Source organism: Triturus cristatus, chromosome 2_1 (assembly GCF_964204655.1).
Source record: "Triturus cristatus chromosome 2_1, aTriCri1.1, whole genome shotgun sequence".
NCBI lineage: Eukaryota > Metazoa > Chordata > Amphibia > Caudata > Salamandridae > Triturus > Triturus cristatus.
The window spans coordinates 625,002,326-625,016,454 of record NC_140581.1 but is presented as its reverse complement, the minus strand read 5'-3'; positions in this window follow the sequence as shown (position 1 = coordinate 625,016,454).

Sequence of the window (14,129 nt, the reverse complement as noted above, 5' to 3'; positions counted from 1 at the left end):
AAGCTGGTTCATATTTTCTACGCACACCTCTGTGAGCACCTCCAGCTCCCGCTCTAAAAAAATAATATTTCACTTCCGCTGCTCGCACCTTGCTTTCCTTCCTCTGCAACGTGACTGTGGCTGTCTAATGAACACAAACAGTGAATAAAGGCCTTCGCAACAAAGTGAGACACATGGAGCCCTTTCCACTACAAGGTGTGTGCGGGAAAAATGTTGCAACTCAAGGGTGTTTGGGACTGAGGTGTGTGAACGTGGCTAAACAATGCTGTGTGGCAAAGAGTACAAATGGCACAAGTGACACGAGAAGGAGAGGCAGTAACCCACTGCCAACAGATCTTTTATGCATTTCCATTTGGCAATCCTCCCGCAATTTAATATGTGGACATGTAACACCACATTAGGAAGGCTGAAAAATTGTACAGATGGTGAAAAAAGACATATGACACTATCCCTCATATCTTTCCAGAGATATATGCTGCAAGCTAGAAGTAAACTAGAGCAATATGCGAAATTTGTTATGAACCACATGATATTATGACAGTGTTTGAGGGAGTTTAAAGTGCTTTGCAAATTGGTAAACTAAGGTTAATAATTCAAATGTGGCAACATTATTTGTCGCTTTTCCTTGGTAGACGCTAATTGTGCTAAAAATTTGGGTGATGTCTTCGGATGCTGCGAAATCAAGTTTGTATGACGATTATCTTTTAGATGATTATTGTCATGTTTTGATGCTTTTCACCCAAAACTAATACAAACCAATCTTCGACTAGAATATGGATGTCTGATTCTATCTGATAAAGGTTCAATGGGCTTAATGTTGTGAACCAACCAGAAGAAATGTCTCAAATTGATACAGCAGTTATTCTAGGCTAGGCATTCAGTGTGTAAAATTGTGTTGGATCCAATCATTAGAGACTGGAAATTTGGCATCTCTGTTATGGAGGCTACACAAAGCAAGATTTATTTTTGCTGGCTATTACAGCAAAACAATATAGGACTGCTATAGTGTTGATTAGGCTCATGAATACAATGACACGAAATAGAGGGCAACAAAGTGTGTAAAAGAGTGTAATGCTATTTTCTGCGTACAAAGAAACATACACAAGCTCCACATTCGGGAATTAAACACTCCTGTGAATTTATGTGGATTGATGCTTCCAAGTAAAGAAGCTGGACCTTGGTAAATTCTTTGCTTCTGTGTAAATACTGTAATTTTCCATCATGGAATGTTGCCTTTTATCACTATCAGTACCTTTCCAGAGATGGTGAAATTTATCAATAGCCTTTAAAGTTCGTACTCTCATAAATCCTCTGAGGCTTGTTGCTTGGTGCCTTGGCAACTCCAAAACAGTAGATATTTTTCGAATTGGGATTACAAGTAGAGTGCTATTTTTTTTTCGTTGCCTCCACACATATCCAGGAAAAACTAGAATATTTTGAAATTTGCATATTGGAATTGGTTAAACAAGCAGTATTACTGCATAAGAGCAGCAGCACTCTGTCACTGCAGAGCAGAACAAGTACTCAACCACATTATCTGCTTAGGGGTTTATGTTTGACTACTGAGTTTAATTTTCTAAAGAGAAAAATCATGACACTAGAAGGTACAGATGGCGCTTAGTATATTGCAATTATTTAAATACTTGTGCATTCCACGTGCAACATTTAGAATTGTCTCCGTTGGCGCTAATTTATGAATACTTAATAAGTGCCTTAGTTGCGGTCAGTTTGCATCTCATTAATTATGAAGCAAAACATTGACTGGCGATGAGTTTTCCCAGAACCATATCTTACACACTCTTTAGATGTCACTGCTGCCACACAAGCTCTCATTTCTGCGTGTTCTCTCTGCCAGCAGATGGCTGATTGCGACTTTAAGATGTCACCTTAAAGCGATGAAAAACCCCTTCGCTTCTATGCCTTTCTCCTGATGATCATTTTTGCCACGCAGTGCCAGACAGCATTTTTTCAGAGTGCTTGCGGAAGCTCATGTACAGCAGCTTTGAATTTTGGTTAATTTCACCCCCTTTGACTATTAGGGTTTTCTTGGCCGGGGCCTCTCCTTCTGAACACAGATGAAAGTGTCTGACATACTTACAGCAATCCATGGGAGAGTAAACCTGCCTTTGAAGTGCTGCTCGGGGAACATTCCTACTCTGTGAATCGAATATGACACACTGCTAATTTTGTGTTTTGCTGTTCCCGATCGGACTTCTCTGCTGCAATTTTTCTTTCAAAGTGTCATTGAGGCTTCTTAACTTTTCCTTCATCTCTGCACTAATGAAACATCCCTGCATCTGTGTGGCGCTTCTTTCTTTTCCATCTACAACAGTACAGACTGCCCTGCTTTAAACATCTTATGGGAAGCCCTTCTTGTAAAAATTACAGTACTACAAATATTATACCCTCTGAAATATGAAGGATATTGGCAAAATAAAAAAAAAACTGTTAGAAATGGGATTCGTGGTTGGCTGAGGTATGCCCCCAGGCATGGCAGGAACCACCACTCTTAGTCAGGCTAGGTAAGATACACACTAAGGGCCCGATTACAAGTCTGGCGGTCTGAGGACAGCCAGACTCATGGGGGCCCGGTGATCGTGGTCCAGTCAACTTCACACCGGCGGTCGGTCTGCCCCATTATGAGTTGGGCGGTCGGACCGCCTGAGACCGCCACCAGAGAATAGCCGCTCCCTGGTGGTGGCCCAGGGTCACAGGCCACAATATGCTTGGCGGGACTGCCCCGTTCCTGCCAAGCATATTACGAGTTTCCTCTCCACCAGCGGTGACATGGAGGATCCTCCTCCGATGGAGAGGACACCCGTCATATGCTTGGCGGGACCATTGCGGTCCTGCCAAGCATATTACGAGTTTTCTCTCTGCCAGCGGTGAAATGGAGGTTCTGCCTTCATGTCAACCCTGGCAGAGAGGAAACAAAGGGGGCCCTAGAGGGCTTCCTGTGTCGCCTCTGCATGCACAAAGGGACGCATAACATGTGCTCCTCTGTGTGCATGCACATGAGTTCCTGCGCGGCATGGACTTTTCAGTCCATGCCGTGCAGGAACCTTGTGAGGCGTTCCCATTGCGATGCCTTTTTCAAAGCAACCGCAGCCTTTGAAGAAGTCACTGAATAGGAATGCCACACTGCCCACCTGCCAGACTACAAATAACTTATAATCTGGCGGGAGGGTGGTGGGGAACTTCGGCGGTTTGGGGGCATGTCGGTGGAGTACCGATAGCCCTCACACTGTCAAACTCATAATCTGGCCCTAAAAGTTTACCTGTGCTATCCCTCTGGTAACTTGGCACAGAGCAGCCAGGCTAAACTAAAGAGGCAATGTGTAAAGTACCTGTGCAGCACAACCACATTAACACAATGAATACCCCACAAAAACACAGGTGTAGAAAAAGATGTTATAAGCAGCACAAGAACAAAATTAAAAAAAATCAATGTATAGAAGTTGAGATATTGAATTTTAAAATAAAAAATGCAATATATTGTTTAGTGGCAGGTAGCACTAAAAAGGTCACTTTAGGCCAGGGCAATAGTCAAAGTTTGGGCGAACTTTGTGGAAGTGTAGGCTGGCTACAGGAGCCAGGAAGGCCCCAGTGAACAAAGTACCTTTCCTGGTCACAAGCAATGAGATGCGTTGATCTTCTCCACCCAGTGAAGGTGATTCATAAGTTCTGAAGATTGGTGCTGGAGTCGAAAGCTGTCGAGCGATATGCCAGTTTCTGCCGTGCAGTCAAGGGGATCCGTCAATCTCACCAAACTGCAGTGGCGGCGATACGCTGTCTGATGCATCAATCTCAGAGGCAAAGTGCTAGTTCTGGCACTGATCTTACTCCTGCAACCAGGTCGATGCATCAGTTATGCTACCAGCAAACAGGAGATGCATTGAAATTTGTGTTGCAAGTATCTGGACCACTTCCAGTCAGCCAGGCACAGGAGCAAGGGTAGACATTTTGATTTCCCTGAGTCTCAAGCAACAGGAGGCAAACCAACAAGCTCTCGGAGATCACTTGAAGTCCAAAGATGAGTCCTTTAAGTTGCACTGCCCTTCTGACAGAGGTTCAACGCAAGATCCATAAGTGTATGATTTGATGGGGTCAGAGACCCAGTACTTATACCCAAAAGTGCCATTGATGTGGGGGGGTAACTTCAAAGGAGCTTTATGAAGTGCACAGGTTCCCCTTTCACCCCAATCCTGTTTGCCAGGCTATCTATAGGGAGGGAGTAAATGAGCCCTTTGTGTGGGGACAGGACACTACCTCTTGCAGTGAAGTGTTAGCCCCTCCCTTCCATCCTGCCCAGGCAAGGCGATCAGAATGCAGGTGTATGTAGATGGGTACTCAGGCCCACCTATCTTTCCTATGTTGTGGCTGTCTAGAGGGATTACACAAAGTGTAGCTGTCACCCACCCAAGACATGTTTTGGAGACAGACTGTCAGGCACACAGAGCAGTAACTGCAGAGAAAAGTCCACTTTCTAAAAGTGTCATTTCTGAAATGATAATACTAAATCAAATTTCACCAGTAAGTAGGATTTGTCAATACCGTACAAATCCTATGAAACATGAAAAAGATACTTGTCTCTGATCAAGAATTACAGTTTAAAAGTGTATTAAGAAATTCTCAATGCTTACCTATAAGCGGAGTGGGCCTCACAGTATTGAAAAACACAATAGGTTGTTTTTCACTACCAGGACATGCAAAACATAAAAGTACAAGTCCTAACTTTTACCTACAAAGCACCCTTAGGGTTACCTAGGGCCTACCTTAGAGGTGACTTATATGTATTAAAAGGGGAGTTTAAGGCTGGGCAAGTAGTTAGTTTTAAATACCAAGTCAAAGTGGCGGTAAACTGCAAACACAGGCACTGCAATGGCAGTCCTGAGATAGGTTTGAAAGGCTACTTCTTTGTGTGGCACAATCAGTGCTGGAGCCTACTAGTAGCATTTAACTTACAGGCCCTTATATGCGGTATACCACCTTACAAGGGTCTTACAAGTAACCTAAATATGTCGATCAGATATACATCACGCACACATGTCTAGGGAAGAAGCACATGCGACCTCACCAAGTAACAACATCACTATTCTGTCTCAGATCTAGCCTGGTTACTTTAATTTAAACATTAGCTCAGTCCTGGGTAGCTATTGCACACAGCAGTTAGGCTCAACTTAAAGGAAACACGTGTAAAGCATTTATCAGTGCCAAAACAGTAAATAAGTAGAAACCACAGCTCAATTAAAATCCCACTCCAAAGTATAAACAGTATCTGGACAAAATATCTGACTAGATATATAGAGGTGCAGAAACATCAGAAAAAAACATATTATGATTTAAAAATATCATGATGAAGAAATAATGTTGTCAAGAAAATCGATTTGATAGGTAAATACTATAGTTTTCAATAAAATCATTGTTGTTAATATCATCAGCAGTAATATAGTTGTAATAAATATTATGTTTTATGATCTTTATGTGTGTTAGTTCATATATTAATTTTATGTTATTATTGTTTGTATAATTGTCAAAAATATTTGAAATATAGTTTGCAAATTTAAGTGATTTAAATATTTAAATTGAATTGTTAATAGTAAAAAAGTGGTTTGCTAGGCTTGCAGGGGTGTTGGGTAGGAAGTTAAGCAATCATAATTATATATTATCTATTGGCGGTCGCCAGTAGATGGTTATAGTTAGGACCGTGTTTCCATAGGAGATCTGAAAATTCTATTTTGAATAACTTTGGCGCCGGTTGATGAATCCTCGCGAAATTTTCAAAACTAATGGGGCGCTCGGCTCAGCTCCTACTCTGAAAGTCTCGGGGTGATTCGTCAAGCGGGGGACGAGAAAAAAGGGGGATCCCAAAACGCGTTTTCCCCATGCATTTTTCCATAGGACCTTTAGTCGAAGGTACAGCCCGAACGGCTGAACAGAATTACTTGAAATTTGGCAGAGAGGTAGTCCTCAGGTCAGGGATGTGCCTTTTGCATATATGGAGTTAATCTGTTCACTAGTTACTGAGAAAATTGCAGTTAAAGCACATAAATATCTATAGCTGCGCACCGTCACCGTGTGCGCACCGTGCGCGCACCCTAACGTGCGCAAGCGTAATTCTGATTGGTTGTTACATGTCAGTCAACGTTCGAATCGGTCGAAATCAGGAAGTGTCGGACGCCATTTTGTTTGTTTTCAGTGCGAGAGTGGAAAAGGAAGGTGGCGAACGTGAAAAGGGGGCAGGGTAGAGAGTTCCTGACCCCCTAGCCTTTGTCAGGGGGTCCCCGAAGGACCCCGAAGGCAGAAAAAAACATTAATTTTTTTTTTTTAAATCGCGGGGGTGCGCGCACCAAGCGCGCATGGTGAAAAACCATTAAAATAAATAATCATTTTTAATACATAGTTTATTGTAAAATAAAATAATACATACATAACTTAGCATTTAAAAACCGTACAAATTCACTGATAAAACCATAGGTTTCACACACGTTATAGTTTGGAATTAGCATTTAAAAAACCTTGCAAATTCACTTAAAAAACCATAGGTTTCACACACGTTATAGTTTGGAATTAGCATTTAAAAAACCTTGCAAATTCACTTAAAAAACCATAGGTTTCACACGTGTTATAGTTAGGTGGATATTTCACTTGTAAAAAAACAATGAAATTCCCCCGTTATAGTTAGTTCAGATAACTATAACTCGCGCGACCGCCACTCTATCACAAGGATGATGTCATCAGTGATGTCAAGAGTGATGCCACTGACCATGTCATGAGTGATGTAATATGTGACGTCATGAGCAGAGGATTGCGGGCGCGCGAGTTATAGTTATCTGAACTAACTATAACGGGGGAATTTCATTGGTATTTTACAAGTGAAATATCCACCTAACTATAACATGTGTGAAACCTATGGTTTTTTAAGTGAGTATATATATATATATATACACCTCTATCAAATCTTGATTTCCCACACACACCCACTTCATCTACAGCTAAGACCACAGTCTATAATAGTCTCCGGCAAAGAGCCCCCCTGCGGGGACTATTGGGCATTGCAGTGCCGGCCCCAACGAGGAGCTGCCCTATGATGAAGCATGTCACCTCTTAGGGTGTGTGAGGGCCCTTGCTCATTATAGAAGCCACTCCCCTTTCTTCTTTTCTCTCACCACTAGGAACAGCATACCTCTTTATTTATAGTGTATGAGAAACATTCTTGGAGACCAACGCATAACAATAAGTATTATTCAATTGCCGAAAACCCTCCTTTAAATAAGATGGTGTGGAGAGGACCACAACATTGCCACCATAGCCAGACTAACAGCTGACAGTTCTGTGGTCATGTTGCAGGCTCCTACCAGTCACCCTTTCTTCTTTTTTCACATTATCATATTGCCATCTCTTATGTTTAGCCAGAGTCTTGAAATCCTGAATCATTAAGGCCTCAAAAGTGTCAATGGCATCATGGGGGAGAAATGGGTTGAAAATGGACCTGGGTTTGAAAGTACTTTGATCATTGAGACCTACATCAATCCCCTGACCATTCTAATCTAGTTTTTTATCACTGCAAATAGTACACATAGAATCCAAATCTGTGATGGTAAGAAGTAAGTTGATGTCCCCAATAGTGAAGTTACACAAAGTGGGTCAGCTGCTTCAATTATCATGCGATTTGTTACCTTTGGGAGCAAATCATTTCTGTAGCTTTAATTTCCTAGTGAAGTGGAATAAATAGACCCTGCTTTGGGAATAGTTAAACTCATTGACTGGGCAAATGGATAGCCCTAACTTTAAAACCTTTCACCTCTATTGGAGATTAAGAACAGTTCGAAAGAATTACTACATTCTTAGGTGCAGTCTTCGTTGTTCCATCTCTTGTCCCATTATTGTCCTACCCATGGGAGATTTCGCTGTAGCCTCCTCTCCTTGTCTTTTATTATTTCTTTGCCTCTGCCTCTGCCTCAAACTCCTATTCCTCTTCCCCTTCATCTCCCTCTGTCATACTGCCACTTCTGCTGGTTTCTTTCCTGTTGAAGCATGAGGGGTTCCTCCCAAATATGTTTTAGTCTTACTTTTGGTACATCATGTTGAGCACTAGAGCCAGCATATGAGACATCACTTTCATTGATGTCGCTGGATGAACCCGCTGTCTCTGTGTAGTTATCACTCTCCAGAGTGACAAGATTCTGTGATGCTTTCCAGTTTTTCTTACCATCATCATATTTACGGCTGAAGGTCAGCACCAAACCATCTTGATAATCCTTCTGGTGACGAAGAAACTTTCTTTGTTTCTTTAATTGTATTTCATCTTCATGTTTGCAAATTCTGTGTACAATGTCTTCCATTTTCTTCTCGAATACCTCTGTGCCACCTTTGCTCCACAGCTCCTGTTTCATAGATTCTAGTTCTTTCAAGATTTTATTATGTTCAAGCCATGCAAATTTCACTAAAGTCCTCATCATTTTGTTAGGACATTTGCAGATTAGCAACTCACTCGTTCAGCATCTCTGGGTTTGGATGCTCATATAACAGAGTGATTCAAATTCTTAGGCCTCTGGGTACTTGGCCGCAACCAAGATACTTCTCTATGGAGGCAGCCTCTCACCAATTGGAGGTCTCCCTTCTCGGTAGTTTCTCTAACTTGAAGTCCAGATGATTGTTGGTTGGAGCTACTGTTCTGCCTGCCATTTCCTCTTGTTGCATGTATGTTTTTAAGCAACAGTTTTTCTCCTTTGTATTTTTGTATGTTTCACAGGTCTGGGGTTTGCTCCTTTCAGGATCCATGTTGTACCTTCCGCTTATGTGCGACCAATATGCCTTCTCCTCTTCTCTTGCTATCCATGGAAACCGATAAGATGTTCTAATTTTGTGTTTCTTCTTTTCTTTCTGCAAATTTCTTATTTATTGTTTGAAGGGTATTTGGTGGTTTACCTAAGAATTTTGACGAACCTGTATGTAAACTCCAACTACTCATGGCCATTCTTGTCATTCCTTGTCATGCATCTGATTAGCATGGCACACCTTGCCTGATTACTTTGATTATTCCATCATTTATCTGTGTTATTTGAACATGCGGGTGGCTCCCTCACTTGTAAGCATCTCTGTTTCTTTTGGTTTATGATATGCAAGCTCAGATAATAAATGACCTTTGCAAGGTTACCAGACAGCTTGACACAAGACTGTAAGGTTAATACCCACAGGGGCTGAATGTGTCCTTCGCATTAAGCCTGATCATGTATTTATATTTATGCGCCCACTGGGGCTGAATTTGTCTTACTGCCATACCCACAGGGCAATTGCTATTTCAGTTGCTGTGCATTGTAATCTGACTCAATGGCCTTCGTATACAATTCATCTTTTTATGTGCGGCCCATGTTTGTGATTATGATCCAGGTTTGCCCATTTAACAAAATGTATTATTGTATAATCTTCTGTGTGTGGTCTACGCTTGGGATTATGATTTAAGTTTGTGCATTGAATAATTTTCATCATGCATACTATATTTTGTGCACACAAGTTATTGACAATGAATGAACTGAATATTGTGAGAAGGAAATATTGCATTTGCAAAAGTTTACCCATTCTATTTTTGTATCACGTTATGGTTAATTTACCATTTCAATATGGCCAACATATCTCTCCTGCTCTTCCACATTCTATCATGTCCCCAGCCTCTTTCTGTATGTTCACATACTTGTGTATTTACTTGTGTTGGGAATGCACTGCTTGCCCAGGACAAAGGCTTGCAAGACTCCGAAACGTGTTGGGATTTATGTGACAAACTATTGCACCAATAAACTTATGAACTGAATTAAAGTAATTTTGCCAGACATTTTCATTGCACTAGAAACGGGTCTCTTAGATCACAGTTCTTTCTTTATATATATGTTTTATAGTAGTAAATAAAAATATATATATATATATTTATATAATGTAAAATACATATATAGTCTTGTATTACATATGTATAATACACATACAAACACATATATTTATGTGTGTACGTTCATATACATACATATTTATATATAGTATTACATTTTACTTAAATATATTTAATTTGCATTATATGAATATTATATACCAACATATTTAATATTTACAATTAAAAATATATATATATTAATATATATATATATATCTATATATATATAGATATAGATATATAGAGATATATATATATAGATAGATATATGCTGAAAAACAATATATTTTTGGTTTTTTTAATGATGTCAGTGTGAATTGATATTTTTTTAGGTATTTATGTACTTGCCTTTATAAGTCTTGGGAAAAACTATTTTTGTAACTGATATTTTTGACACCATATTTCTGTATCACAATTTTGTTGTGATTGATAATAGATCAGTGATCCATATCAACATATTATAACATTTAATGACCAAATAGTCACCAAAATTACAAAAATTGGTTCAGAGAAACAAGAGGGATGATTTTTAAGAGTTTTTGAAATTTCTAGCGCCAAAAAGTGCAAACGATGGGTATCTATTTGCACTAGACCGGGATGATGCCAGAAGCTAAGGCCAACCACAATGGAGCTTGGGAAGGCTTCAGGGATCATGTTTGTCCAGTTGAAAAGTTTACCTCCAGACTTAGGGGTCGATTATGATGCCGGTCGGATAGCATTCCAACCGAATCGGTCTCGGAATGGTTTCCGACATTATCATATCCGGGTAGTCTGACCAACCGATTACAATGCATCCGGAAGCATCTGGATGCGATTCAGTAGGACTCCCATTGACTTCAATGAAAGCCTGTGTTCTGACCGAATACACAGGCTCACATTGAAGAAAGGCGTGGCTGGAGGAAATGGTGCATCCTGTAGCGGGCACCCATTGGTGCCTGCCACAAAGTGCATGGCTGGAAAGGGGGTCTCTCGGGTACCCCCACACGCCCAATTCAGAAGGTGCAAGGTGAAGGGGGGACTGCTAGGGGCCCCAAAGTGAGATTCCAGCAGCCGATCTGAGTCGGAACAACCATTGGTGCCTGCCACAAAGTGCATGGCTGGAAAGGGGGTCTCTCGGGTACCCCCACACGCCCAATTCAGAAGGTGCAAGGTGAAGGGGGGTCTGCTAGGGGTCCCAAAGTGAGATTCCAGCAGCCGATCTGAGTCGGAACAACCAATTTGGAAAGGCTGTCCAAATCTGACATCGTAATCGCTCGGTCAGAAAGCTTCTAAGTCATTCGGAAATGTGGCCCATAGACACACACGATTCGGCTCCGAATGACTCGAACTTACGAATGCCGTCTGGTTTGGATTCGGAACCGATTCGGAAAGTCCGAACATCGTAATAGGTCGTTCGGAAAGGTTTCCAAAATGTCAGAAACAGGGCTTCCAAATCCGATTCGGCAGACCCGAATCCAATTTGCAGACCTGAATCCGATTCAGAGTCTTTCCAGAAGGCATCGTAATCGACCCCTTGGTCTTTTTCTTAAGGAATTTTCTACTCAGTGGACAGGCTGCAAAATTGATCTGACAGAGTGCTAAACGACGTCAAGTGCTGCTTAGCATTGGTAACGGTGAAATCCTCTATGATGGGACTTAAAAACTTTTCTAGAAGTGAAGCTGCTCCTCAAATTGCAACTTCTTGTACCACAAACTCCTCATGCTGCATATCTGTGTGGCATTTGAAAAGGATTGGGTATAACGAGACAGTTTGAATACTATATCTTTATCAATTATGTCGACAAAACAGAGCTGCCGATAATCAATTAGGTGGCTTTTAATTCTGAGTTCGTAGTGCTTATGCACAGTGGATATCACATGATAAGCAATGAAATGTCATCGTGGTGTAGTCGCCAGAATGGAACATAAATGTTTATAATGTTATGGACAACCATGATATCTATTGTTGGCTTAGATGTGAAAATATGTGAACATCCTAATAACTTATAACATTGTAAGATGGCCGCGATAGTTGCAATGTGATTTCAAGTATTGACGTGGTGAGTCCGTCTTTGAATTTATTGTGTGAGATATTTAAACATGGTGGATTTCAGAGAATACGAGCGTGATCAAGCTGTAAAGGTGAAAAGCGCTGTTTTGTTACTTGCTAAATAAAATAGCTGCATTCAACCTGGGTGTCCGAGTGTTTCTCGTGATTGCGGGAATCTGTGGAGTGCATATATATATATGTATATATATATATATATATATATATGTATATATATATATTACCTACTGGCGGTCGCCAGTAGGTAGTTATAGTTAGGACCCCTTTTCCATAGGAAATCCGCAACATTCTATTTTGAATAACTTTGGCGCCGGTCGATGAATCCTCGCGAATTTCTCAAAATAGGTGGGGCGCTACGCTCCGCTCCTACCCTGAAAGTCTCGGGGGGATATGTCAAGCGGGGGCTGAGATAAAAGGGGGGTCCCAAAACGCGTTTTTCCCATGCATTTTTCCATAGGACCTTTAGAACGAGCTACAGCCCGAACGGCTGAACAGAATTACTCGAAATTTGGCAGAGAGGTAGTCCCTATGTCAAGGAAGTGCCTTTTGTAGGTTTGGTGTAAATCTGTTCAGTAGATTCTGAGAAAATAGCCTTTAAATCAATATATATATCTGAGCCCGCTTACGGTACGCTTACCGTACGCTTACCGTAAGCGTACGGTGGCGTGCGCGAGCGCGATTCTGATTGGCTGTTAGATCTTAGTAAACATTCGAATCGGCCGAAACCAGGAAGCGGCGGCCGCCATTTTGTGTGTTTCACTCAGAAAAAAAAGAGTGAAAACAAGAAAAGGGGGCAATGAGGAGAGTTACAGACCCCCTTACATTGGTGAGGGAGTCAAAGAAGGACTGTAAAGTACACAGAAAACATTTATTGATTTTTTAAAAAAATCACGGGGTACGCGTACGGTAAGCTTACGGTAAGCGTACGGTAGAAAAAAAATAAAAAAATAAATGAAATTCAGATTTAAGTGTTTAGATATTAGGGGGCTCTAAAAAGAGCCGTTGTGTTTATGAAATGATTTTTTACTGGTACCTACAAGTAAGTACCGATGCAGAGTCTAAGGTTCAAGAGGAAGACTCTGTTCCCTTTATCATTGAAGTGCACACCATCTCCTCTATAAATGTCTTGCATGTCAAAACGCAAGTTGTTGTGGTAAATGGCACCCATACCATAGTCACGGAGGAAAGCAGAAACAGATTTGTTGACGTGCTTTCTTGCTTTGTCAATCTGCGGACAGAAATGATTGGACCAGTTCCATTTTTGCCTTTGGCATATGTTGGAAAACACAAAGGCAGTTTTAGGGAAAAGTGAAAACAGTTGTGCAAAGGTGTCCTTCATAAGCATTTCCAGACCTACCCCAGTCAAAGTGCCTAGGTCATTGCCACCACAGTGCACTATTATGAGGTCAGGGTGTTGGATTTGCATGAAGGATTTCACCAATGGCATCAATTGGTGCCACTTTAACCCTCTCTGACCAATCCATTTAATGTCTACATTTGGCAAAGCAAGGTCTCTCACCATATCTGTTTTCTCTGCAAACTTTTCACTCCAGAAGACATAGCTGTGCCCTACAATCCACACTGTGAACATCTTCAAAGGAGAACTGGATGCACTCAGGAGGTGTCTTTCAGTAGAATGGCAATATGAAAAGAAAGACAGTTTGGAAATGGAGGCATACATATTTTTTTCAAAACAAAAAGAACTGATTGGCTGTTTCATACCATTCTAGAATAAAAACTAGGCTGTATGTGTAAACTAATAGAAGCATGTTTTGTATTGGTACAAAAAAATGTGTTACCAAAGAACAGTACTATGGATTTGCTGTTAGGTTTGAAAAGTCAAGCACTCTTGCTCTGTGGAATTGAAACATTGTGTGGCGAACTTCTGACCTAACTCCACACAGCAGTGTTCCATGAGCTGTTGCTATGGTAGCAGGCAGAAGTCAAGTTGGGGGAAGGGTACTAGGCAGAAGTCAAGTTGGGGGCAGGGTACTTTTGGAAAAGGGTTGGTTTTCAACCAATAGAAATGTGTGATTACATTTGAAAAAAAGGGGGAAGCACTGAGATTTGAAACTTACATGTATATGTGTGGAAAAATAGAGGGAAAGTTTGCCATTATCTGGTTCTGCTGAGAGGAGAGAGGTGAACACAACAGAG